The sequence below is a fragment of the Hesperophylax consimilis genome, chromosome 15 (genome assembly GCF_061612785.1).
Source record: "Hesperophylax consimilis isolate HC1 chromosome 15, BYU_Hcon_1.0, whole genome shotgun sequence".
Taxonomy (NCBI): Eukaryota; Metazoa; Arthropoda; class Insecta; order Trichoptera; family Limnephilidae; genus Hesperophylax; species Hesperophylax consimilis.
Genome location: NC_142850.1, coordinates 10,304,858 through 10,316,766, shown reverse-complemented (window position 1 = coordinate 10,316,766; position 11,909 = coordinate 10,304,858). Strand labels below are relative to the sequence as shown.

The window sequence follows — 11,909 nt, the reverse complement described above, 5'->3', positions numbered from 1 at the left end:
TAAACACATTATCCTTCCAATTTTCTACACTGGACATTTGTTTTTATCTTTGTTTGGGGCTATAATAGTCAAATATGACCGTTCAACCTTGTGATAGTCCGCTATCTTGAGTATCATTGATCCTTGTACACGTACACGTAACACATCAGTACTAAAGAAGTACTTACTTACAGTAAGTTCGGAACCTGCCTAATGCTTGATCACTTTTCCATCAAAAGCAAGGTATTTCATAAATAAATTGAAATTAAGCGGTTTCAAACAAATATATGTCTTTATGATATAATTTTTGACAAGCCACAAAATAAATGCTTTCTGCAAATGCGTATGGACATTTAATTTAGTTTTACTTTCGGCTCCACTTTTAGCCTGTCCGTTACTTTTAATTATTTAAAACGGAATTACAGAATTTCAATTATAACTATTGTATATTGTTATTTGGCAGCATTTAGATTTCTAGGAGACTAATAAAGATTTATGCCAATTTCGCTTTACTGTACCTGATTGATTATTGACGAGTATTAAAAAATAGTAACTGACAGTAAAAACACTTTTTAATTTAGATTCATTTTTCAACAGAACACAAATAGGATGATAGTTTCCATTTGTCCTCGGATCAATTTACTAAATGCATATCAGAAAAAAAAATTATCATTATGTAAATTACGAGCCCTCTACCGCTGCTGTGCGCAAGTTATTTTTGACGTTTTCATTTGTTGTTGTTTTTATCATTATGTCATTTTGTTAACTTTATACAGTTTAATTTTATATTATTTATCGATACACTTTTAATCCGTGTTTTTTCAATTTCAGTCAATGCCGCTTAAGATACATATTTATTAATTATTCATGTTTTTTCTTAATATCATATGAAGCTTACGCAAAAACTTCGCTGGTTAATTGTATTTTTATATATATATATATAATTGTTTGTTTCACCAATAAACAAATTTATCTATCCATATAAATAAAACTGTTATTGTTAGTTTGTTTAAAATCTTAAATCTTCGAAATATCTTCACCGGTTACTTTGAAATTTTAATACAACGTTGCATTTGAATACGCACGTGTTTTATATACCTATATTATATAGATGTCATCTGTGACAGGTAAAAACATGCTTGTTTTAAAAAAGCACAATATGTTGGACTTAAAAGCAACATGCGTAATTGTTTCCTTTATCTGCACATACAGACTGATCCACAGCAATGCGTGACTGTTCCAGCTAGTATAAAATAAAATAAATAAATATGTGTTCCAAGAACATTAAAAGGTTGAACTTCCCTTGTGCAGAGTATCTTTATTACCCCGTAAATACGTTTCCATCCGATTGATTTTACAGTTCTGAGCTTGGAAGGATCTGGCTTCTGTTAAGTTCGGTTTTTCAGCTTACATCTTTGAACATGAAAGTTTTTCTTGTGATGTGTACGAGTTTAATGCCGTACTTCGTCGGAAGCTTTTATTCGACACGCTATTTCTGGATTTTGATAATACAACTTTTTTCTCCTCTAATATTTTCACTGAAACAAAGTTTATTGTTTTATTCTCTTTTTCAAAGCACTGCCCAAAAATATGATATTTATAATGTCGGTCTTTTCTCAAAAAAAATCGAAACAAATTTTCGAATATAGACAATGTTTGTTACAGACTAGAGATATAACCTGAAAATAATATATTTAGTGAAGTTATAGTTCTGCGACTAGCCTTAAGTGTTTTAATTGAAAGAAAAAACTAATGTGATGCAGGTTTATTGTGTATCCAGTTACTTGGCAATTGATTATAAAAAAATCGGAATCTGAAAATAACCTTCTACGTAGGTGACAAAATAAAAAAATTAAAACTTACAAATGTAAAAATATCGGAAAATAAAAAAAAATGCAAAGAACAACAACAATTCTAAATAAATATAGAATCAAAACAACGTGCTTCTAGAACTTTTGGAAGGTATTGGTAATTTAACGAAAATTAATCACCTTATTTTATCAAATAATGTATTCAAGAAAAAACATTAAAAAAGTGTGATTTAACAGTAAACAGATGTTATAATATATTATATAGGTTATTTATAAATCGACGAACTAAACCAACGAACAAACCATTTTTATTCGTAGCCGTGAATAACATTTGAAAATATTACATTTCATATCTTTCTAAGCAACTAGCCCAGTCAATGAAGGGAAAAAAGACCCAATGTCGGAACTAATTTCTCCGGAAGCTGAATTTTTCACAGATGTTAGAAGACCTTTAGACATGTATTTTTACAAAAGTCCCCGACTTTCCCCCTTGTGCTTCCTTCCCCACCCCCCTTGAATATATTTTTCAAAGCCTTTCGGAATACGCTAATATCTCCTTAATGGTTTTATAAAATCAGATTATTTATTTTTTGTTTAGTTTCTTATTAGTTACTTTAAAAATTGTATTCTTTCATTTTTGCAAAAAAAGCTATACAATCTCTACAATTTATTAGTAAAGGAAAAATATCAGTTTTTAAAATAGTATTTCAGAATATATTTGCACATAACTTTTTTCTGAGCCAGTTAACGAAAAAAAATAATTCAATAAAACTTGTAGACAATATTTCTAGCTATAAAATAATGTATATAATGATGGGTTTTAATTTATAATAAGGCACGTAGGCTGTCAATAAGGAGCACGGCGCGCGGCTGCTCGAGCGCGCAGCGGTTCGCGGCGCAGCGAGAAATTACAAAAACCTTAGGAAAGTAATGATTAATTCATGTGTTTGCTTTTTTTATAACAAATTCATCTAACGTTGAAGAATTTTATTGTTATTTACCAGTTTTAGTTCGGAGGGGAGGGGGGGGAATATAAATATTTTCCCCTGCCCAATGAAGCGCTTTCATTATCAGCCAACCGCCGTGCCCCGGTCTGGCTAAACAGTCATATTATGGTGAATGATTGTTTGTGACTTATTATTTAAATAAAGGTATGTGGGAAATTAATGGGAATCAGTTTACGCGTCCTCAACAGTAACCCAGATGCTCCAGGGACATGAATATTCTCGGGCAAACAGAGCCTACACTTTAACAGCAGCGTCTCTTGTCCACGTAATCAGAGAAGAATACCGAGAAATTGATGTGAAATTAAGACAAATAGAAAATATGTATCAAGATTTTACGTGTTACATGGAATAAAGATATGAGGAGAGTAATAATGATGACAATCTAAAAGAGACGATTTCATATACTGAAGCAAGTGTAGACAGGATTAAGGAATCATCGAGTAGGACTGCCAAGTTGTGGCTTTACCTTCTACATTGTATCGACCTCATGCTTAGATTTATATTTGCAGAGAAGTCCGAGAATCTGAAAATGCACCTAAATACTATTGTTGATATGCTTCCATTTTTCCACCCGGCAGGACATTTACCATACACAAAATCAGCACATATGTACGTTCAAAGTATGTTACAACTCGAATCAAGAATAACTAAAGAAGAATATAAACTATTCACTGAAAATGGGTACTTTACATTAAGAAGAAGCGAAAGATATTGGTCCGGTACGTGGACGGACATGATCATCGAGCAGTGTCTCATGCGACCAATGAAGTCAGTAGGAGGTTTGACACTTGGGCGCGGAATCACTGACAACGCTTTGTCAAAGTGGAAACTTGGAACCACTTACTGCGTGAAAGTGCAAGAGAGCATTGAAGAATTCATCGGTATAGAATTTCATTTTACTGAACAGCATATTGAGCTGCGCGAATCGCAGAAGAAAAGGGATTAACTAGATATAGGAAAATATATATCATGACTAAGACAGCACAGCCCGTTCACCAAGCTCTTGGGGGAGCTGGTGTCTTTATCTTCAGGGTTTATTTCGGATAATAGTGTCAATTGTGATAACGCTTATGAGGTGGGCCTGGCAGCTATGCAAAAAATGGAAGGATGTAATTTTGGAGATATACGACTGAAAAGGAAAGACATGGTGACTACCCAGCAAGATTCAAATCCGCAACTGTTAGGACGAGACAAGCTGCAGTAAGCCCCCAGCAGCTATTTAACAGAATACTGTGCATTAGTGATAGTCCTAGCAAGCTTTAGACCTACTTAGGAAATGAATTGGCTTCAAAACCCCTTCTATTTTTGATGAAGTCTCCCCTCGTAAAGGAATAAAATCATGTACGGCGAAAGTATTTATCGAAAGTATTCATGACGAAGTTGATTTGGAAAATGCTGCAATAGTCATCGATGGGGGATACCTCCTACACTCTGTTGTTTGGCAAACTTAAACTACTTACGGAGACATCATTAAATCATACTCACGTTTCGTCCATACTAAATTTGGCAAACATTCTATTGTCGTTTTCGATGGATACCCTGAAGAACCAACTGTAAAATATGAAGAACAAAGACGAAGGTCGGCTAACAACTCATCGTGCGATATTGAATTAAACTGCACTACACGTTGTTTGACTAAGAATGAAGCTTTCTTATCTAATAATAAAAACAACAAAAATAATGATAGAAGCACTGTATCATGAATTTAGTGAATCTGGTTTGTAAACAGTCACGGCCGCAGGTGATGCCGATATTGACATTGTACTAACCGGCATCGAACAACTCAACATCTTCTCAAAAGTGATTGTTGTTGGCACGGATAGTGATCTTTTGGTATTACTTGTAAGTCTTGCTCCTGAAGAAAAATCTATTTTTTTCTGTAAAGATGTTGGTGGAAAGCCCCCTTCAAGAACTTTCAACATCATAGAGAAACATATAATGTTACGTAAAGATATTCGAAAACACATGCTATTTACCCATGCCATTACGGGCTGTGATACGACCCTATCTTTATATGGGTTAGGAAAGATAAAAGTTGTTGACATGATGAAAAACAATCCCGAAGCAAAACACGCAGCAGAGGCATTTCTGGAAAAAGATGCAACTGAAGAGAACTTGTTGCAAAATGGAGAAAAATTCGCTCTCGCCATGTATGGCATTGGTAGCTACTCTAATTGAAACGAAGTTCGATACTATAAGTTTACCAGACTAACGACATAATCAGCTTTTAAAACTAAATTTGACTTGGCAAAACTACCACCGACTTCAAAATCGTGTCATCAACATTTGTTGAGAGTTTATTTGCAAGTACAGTTGTACAGTTTGGTTAGGAAACAAACTAAACCCTATAAACTGGGGATGGAGATATGAAAATGTAAATTGAAATGGTGGAAAGCAGAAATTTTTGAAATAATTTGCTCCTGATGACCTTCTTTCTATGGTGTACTGTTCCTGCAAGTCTGGATGTGGAAATTACTGTGGCTGCAGAAAATCTGGATTTACCTGCTCTGCCATGTGCTACAACCGTAACGGATTATCATGTCTGAACACACCCCAGTATGACGAATAAATGGAAGACTCTCTTGACTAGAAAATTATTTAAATATTTGCCTAATTTTGTCATAGATAATATTGATAAGCATATAATATAATTTACAAACCGTTTTTTCATTATAATATTTTTTGAGGTATATTTTAAGAAGCTTGTTTGAAAGTAAACCATTTTAGATCCATGCAATATTTTAAGTGATTTGTTGTTTCGGTATTTTATTGTTGATAGGTGCACATAATAAAACAAGTGAGAATCTCCACAAAAGATTTTTCAGAACTTCGCCATAACATAAGGTCTGCAATATTTTAATGTTGTGAAAGGGTAGTCCTACGCTGTTGTAGATATTTTTGGCTTATTTAAATAATAAGTTACAAACAATCATACAACATAATATGACTGTTTAGCCAGACCGGGGCACGGCGGTTGGCTGATAATGAAAGCGCTTCATTGGGCAGGGGAAAATATTTATATTCCCCACTCCCCTCCGAACTAAACCTGGTAAATAACAATAAAACTCTTCAACGTTAGATGAATTTGTTATAAAAAAAGCAAACACATGAATTAATCATTACTTTCCTAAGGTTTTTGTAATTTCTCGCTGCGCCGCGAACCGCTGCGCGTTCGAGCCGCCGCGCGCCGTGCTCCTTATTGACAGCCTACGTGCCTTATTATAAATTAAAACCCATCATTATATACATAATTTTATAGCTAGAAATATTGTCTACAAGTTTTATTGAATTATTTTTTTTCGTTAACAGGCTCAGAAAAAAGTTATGTGCAAATATATTCTGAAATACTATTTTAAAAACTGATATTTTTCCTTTACTAATAAATTGTAGAGATTGTATAGCTTTTCTTGCAAAAATAAGAGAATACAATTTTTTAGAGTAACTAATAAGAAACTAAACAAAAAATAAATAATCTGATTTTATAAAACCATTAAGGAGATATTAGCGTATTCCGAAAGGCTTTGAAAAATATATTCAAGGGGGGGTGGGGAAGGAAGCACAAGGGGGAAAGTCGGGGACTTTTGTAAAAATACATGTCTAAAGGTCTTCTAACATCTGTGAAAAATTCAGCTTCCGGGAAATTAGTTCCGACACAAAACCTTCATTGACTGGGCTAAACGTAAGATATCTGAGGAACGGTGACCGGATAACTCATTAAAATGATAATTCATCACATCTTTAAAAAATTATATAAAGTCATGGAAAGTAATGAAACGAAACTTTATTAACTGGGTTAAGTAGGTTTGGTTAGGTAAGGTAAAAAAAATTTTCATCGTTTTAATGACTTTATATCACTTTTTAAAAGTGTGTTGAATTGTCACTGTGTTGAGTTATCATGAAACCGTTTCTTTTAAAAATTTTATGGTAGACGCATCTAGTTTTCTTCTTTATTCCATGGCTGGAACCGTTAACGGAAGACGTGAGAATTATTTTATTTTATTTTTCCGTGTCTAGTTCTTTTTCATGTTTTTTTAGGTTTCTTAGTATTATCTTCTTCTTCAATGATTTATTATATTTATGAGCATAACCTTCCCTTCTTTCAGCACATAAATACTACAGACACGTTTGTAATCCTATATACTAACTTTCAGTGCAGGCAATAGTTTTCGCGAGAGGGTACAACTTTTCTATTACTTTTAAAGAAACTATTTTCCCGCCATCTGGAAGAAAACACCTGTTCTGTAACAATTTAGTAAAGAACGTGGGAACCTTTTTGTACCGCTTTGAAAGGCTATTAATCTTTATTACGGTTGTAATGACATATTTCACATTACTCCAAGATGTGCTTTTCATAAATTGGCTTATTTTCAGGCTCTCTGGAAATCATTACTCGTGATAAGATGTAAACAAATAGTTCGCATGGTGAAACGTAAGCAAACAATCATTCAAAAATGTTTTAATAAATGTTACGCGCTCTTGTCAAACCTGACTACCTGGGTACTAAAAGAGCCACAAAAATATTGTTTTTTGTTAATTATTCAATTTTTTTATCGTTTTCGGCATTAGCCTCGTAATTAAAGATAAAACCTGTTTTGTCCATGTTGGGTGGTTCTCACTCATCCCGACAGCTGCAGATGTCATTTGTTCTTAGCCATCTCTTTTTTGTTTTATCTGTTTTTTTGTAGTATTTATAGGCGCTACAATATATTACCAGTCATGCCCAGTGTAAAACAACCTTATATTCGACGTACTTTTAATACAATCATTGTTTTTTCCTATATCGCAAGGAGGAACATTGCGTGACTAACTGTATTGGCAATATTATAATGCAATAAAAAAATACTTCGTAGTGGTTGGGTGATCTTATATTATTGAGGGTAAAACTAAGTTTTTGCCAACATTTTATCATACCAAAAATCGTTCCCATTTTTCCAACGAAAAAAATTCACACAGGAATGAAGGATAAAAGTTTTAGGAGAACAGGAGAAGTGTTGATCGGAGAAAAAATATGAGTGTCAGTTATACTGTACAACTGTACAATAGAATTCTATTATATAGCTTAGCCAGACACCCACACATCGCATGTGAATCGCTCTCAACTAGCAAATTAATAATTAAACAGTCAAAAAGCAACATAAAGTGTAAGAAATCAACGTTTGACTATAATAACGTCATCGGGCCTTCCAATGTTCAATTTTAAGGTTCAAATTTACTTTATAGTTACGAACGGCTCACGTGCATTTTGTGGAGTGTCTAGATAAAAAAAACTATGGTGATAACAGAAACTTCTACCACATTTCATTCAAAATAGAAAAATCCTTAAAAAAATTATACGTTCGTATTAAAACTCGTGGATTAATTACAGAGTGATAAAAACTTATTTTCAACTTTTGAGTGGCACTCACGTTTCTCACTCAAATCAGCAGTTTCATCATTAAAACATTTTGTTTTTTTTTTTTCAGGGTTCAGGCAGTTCTTTTAAAAAAGGACCCCTATTCCTGAAACCTTTTGTGTATGTTTCCTTTGTAGAGCAATACATGTTTACCGCCAAAAGGGACACACAGAAGTCAAACGTGTGGAAAAGTTCCCATTGTAAGTGCCATAGACATGAGACTAACTTGTTGGGTGAATATTTTCGGAGTTATAAAAAAAATCACACGTTGCTTCACAGTTTTTGAAAAAATTATGTTTGTTCTCTATGATACAAGTAGGTACTCTTTTTGCTAGAAGCCAACATAATTATTATTCTCAAATTCGTGTTGTATTGGGTAACATCGGGCTCTTTAGCATGTGAAATGTACCTACCTACCTATTTTATTTTTGTTGTTATCGTTTTGTTGTTTATTTATTTTATTTATTGTTTGTTTGTAAATATTACATAATACAATTAATGAACTTAAAATGTCCAACTAGGCGATTGCCCGTTTTAGGACATTCCAATATGATAATGTTTTTACATGTAAATTATGGTACATTATAGTGTTGACTATTCTGTTGTTAAAAAAAATACATATGTATATTCATATTCTAGAATACTTCCAGTTATATCACGACATATTTTACTATTATTTAGCTGACATAATAACTGAATTAACATAACATAAGCTGAATTAATAGATAAAAACAAGAAAATGAATTTGAAAATGAAACTGAATTGAAGAAATTCTGTTGGTAAAGTAATACAAATGTATATTCATTTTTTTTTTTTTACTATTGTTTAGCTGATATATTAAACTAAAGAAATATTAATATATAAAAAAAGGAAATGAAAAATAACAAAAAATAAAAAATGAAAGTAAAGAAGGAACTTTTCCTTTAAGGAGAAATATCACGAAGAATTGAACAATTTTCGAACTTTCTTTATGTAAAAATACAGTTCCTGTAATGCTAATATAATACCAATATAAGTTAAAATGTAAAGAAAAACAAAATTTACAATTTAATTACTGTTTTTTAGCATATTCTCGCATTCAACTCTCCCCAAGACCATTGTTATGAGTAGGTACTCTTTTTGCTAAAAGCCAACACAATTATCATTCTCACATTTATGTTGTATTGGGTAACATCGGGCTCTTTAGCATGTGAAATGTACTTACCTACCTTTTTTATTTTTGTTGTTATCGTTTTTGATTCCGAGATGTAAATTGTTATCATTTCAGGGAGCACGAAGTAAAGTCAAATAATGTATGTGTGTATGAAGGATTCGTGATGTGTAATATGTAATCGTAATATGTAAGCGTAATGACGCTTGTGTTAACTCCTTGAGGTACGAACTTTTTTTTCTTATTTTTTACTTTTTTTTTTTTAATCAATTGATGTAACTTATAATAACGAGGAAAAAATATTTAAAAACAAATTGGACTGAAGGCTTTTCAGGAATGAGGTGGTCAAAATTTTATACCACAGTACACATGGGAAAAAAATATTAGGTTCAAATCAAAAGTTTATTAGAAATAAAAAAAGGCCATTTTATATGACTAATTGTGGAAATTTTCCAAACAGTTTTTATCTTTTTTTACACAAAGGGGTACTTTACAAACACAACATATCCAGTTGGAACGTATGGGCCTGTCTTTTGTACTACAATTCGCACAACGACGTGAAGTAGTATGTTCTGGCCGGTGGGCGCTATTTTTCAGACGTATTTCAGGGTCCACGTAAGGCTTATGTCTCTTAATTTCCACCACCTCCGATGTGGACCCACGCTTTTTGGTGCATTTCAGCTCCTCTTCAGCCAAAAGTCCTCTGTAAACTTGCCTCCTGAAATCTTCGAGCCTCAATGGATTGTCTTTGTCAGCCTTACCCAACTTGCAGAGCTCTGTGTAAACAATGTAAGAATTTACAATTGTTGCATCTAAAAAGTGGAAAAATAAACGATGCCACCATTTTTTAGACTTTCTGTTTATCGAGTAAACCGCCTTCTTTTGATCAAACTTGTCCACATAATTCATGCAGTTGTTATAATTATTTAGAGCCAACGGACATGGCACCCTTGTGATCTCACCAGTTTTCTCTTTACGGTTGACATGCATGGCATCCTTTGGGTTGTGAAAGTTTGAAAGGAGGTTTACAGCTCTTCTATCTCTCCATTTTATCATGGAAATGCCTGTATCACTCACGTACCAGTCATATTCACCTCTTTTTAGGTTTTTATCATCCTTCATCTTAGGCAAATATTTTCTGGTTGATTGGACAGTTCTCTAGCAGGCATCAATGAATTGTCGTTGAGATGAAGGTTTGACAACAGCCAGCCAAACCTATGGACTGTCATAAATCTTGAAATATAAGGGTCGTGTAAATCAGGGGACGATGACCAATAGTCTCTATACTGGGGGATTTTTTAATTCCCATTACTAAATTTAATGCAATGAATTTTTTAATTTCCTGAACGGTTCTGGGTTGGTGATTTTTCCCGACTTGTTGTGCGTATAGATTGGTCTGGAAGCAGATATTTTCAATCAAACTAGGAGTCCAAAATTTCAGAAAAATTTCCAAAGGTGTGGGATTTTCCATCGTAAGAAAGTCATTATGCAGTCCTGTTTCTTCACGGAATTCACCAGGGAGGGCGGTATTGAACGTACGGCTCCATTTAGGCACGACTATAATCGCAGGTATGACAGGTGTAGATGCAGTTGTGCCTGGAACAGCAGCGGTGGATGACAAAACGGACATTGAGATATTAGGACTATACTGGGCAGATGAAGAAGACGATACTGGTCGGTTACGCGTACGCGAAAGATGAACATCAAAAGTAGATGGTGATTGTGAACCAGAAGGGCTGGATGTGCCTGCTATAGGGTGATCGAGTGTGGTAGATGAAGAAGACGCCGGGATTTGATTCCTCACACAAGATAGAGGCAGTTCATCATCATCATCGTCCGAAGAGGCGCTAACTGTGACATTTGCTAGATGCTCCTCCTGTAGATCCTCTTCCTCATTGTCTGAGCACCCATAACAACTGTCATCATCAGAAGGTATCTCTTCTAAAAGTATTCCTGCGATTTCTTCTTGGCGAAGACCTTTCTTCGGCATGGTGTATCTGTAAAATTATAAAATCAGAATAACCATGTTGTAAGACTAAAAAAATTACCTCAAGTACGGTGGTCGAAAAGCAAAACCACCAAAAAATTTCGATTTTACAAAAAAATACTATATTTATAGACATTTCTTATTGATAATTCAACAAATGAAATACAAGGGCACTAGAATTCATAAGAAATGGACAAAAATTCGAAATACATACCGTTATATTTCACTTTAAAGTCGGAGATCACAAAAAACCACAATTCGCTGGCAATTGTCAAACACATAACCAAACCGTGCAAAGCCACCTATTATCGCTATTGGAAACTAAATAGTAGAGAATCTATGTCTCACATGGCATTTAAAAAACTTGTAAATAGATGGCCGTTTTAGCATAATTATTTATTTTCAAGGTGGCCGAATTTTGAAACCATAGTACTTACAAGAGTTAATTGAAAAAAAAAACATTTTAAATAAGCCCGTTATTCTCGGATTCACGAATAAACGATATTATAGGATTATAATAAAAAACATTTCTTCATTATTATTCCATATATCTATGATTCTTTGTTCATGGCTATTTTTTATT

General features: G+C 33.6%; 1 long non-coding RNA gene across 1 annotated transcript; it reads right to left on the bottom strand.

The window, feature by feature from the left end:
• Nucleotides 1-11,016: 11,016 nt before the first annotated feature.
• On the bottom strand, nucleotides 11,017-11,590 carry LOC149417287 (uncharacterized). Its single transcript, XR_016303246.1, has 2 exons — nucleotides 11,541-11,590; nucleotides 11,017-11,336 (listed from the first exon to the last, which is right to left on the bottom strand). It is a non-coding gene; the product is annotated as an uncharacterized LOC149417287 (long non-coding RNA).
• Between the last annotated feature and the right edge of the window lie 319 nt (nucleotides 11,591-11,909).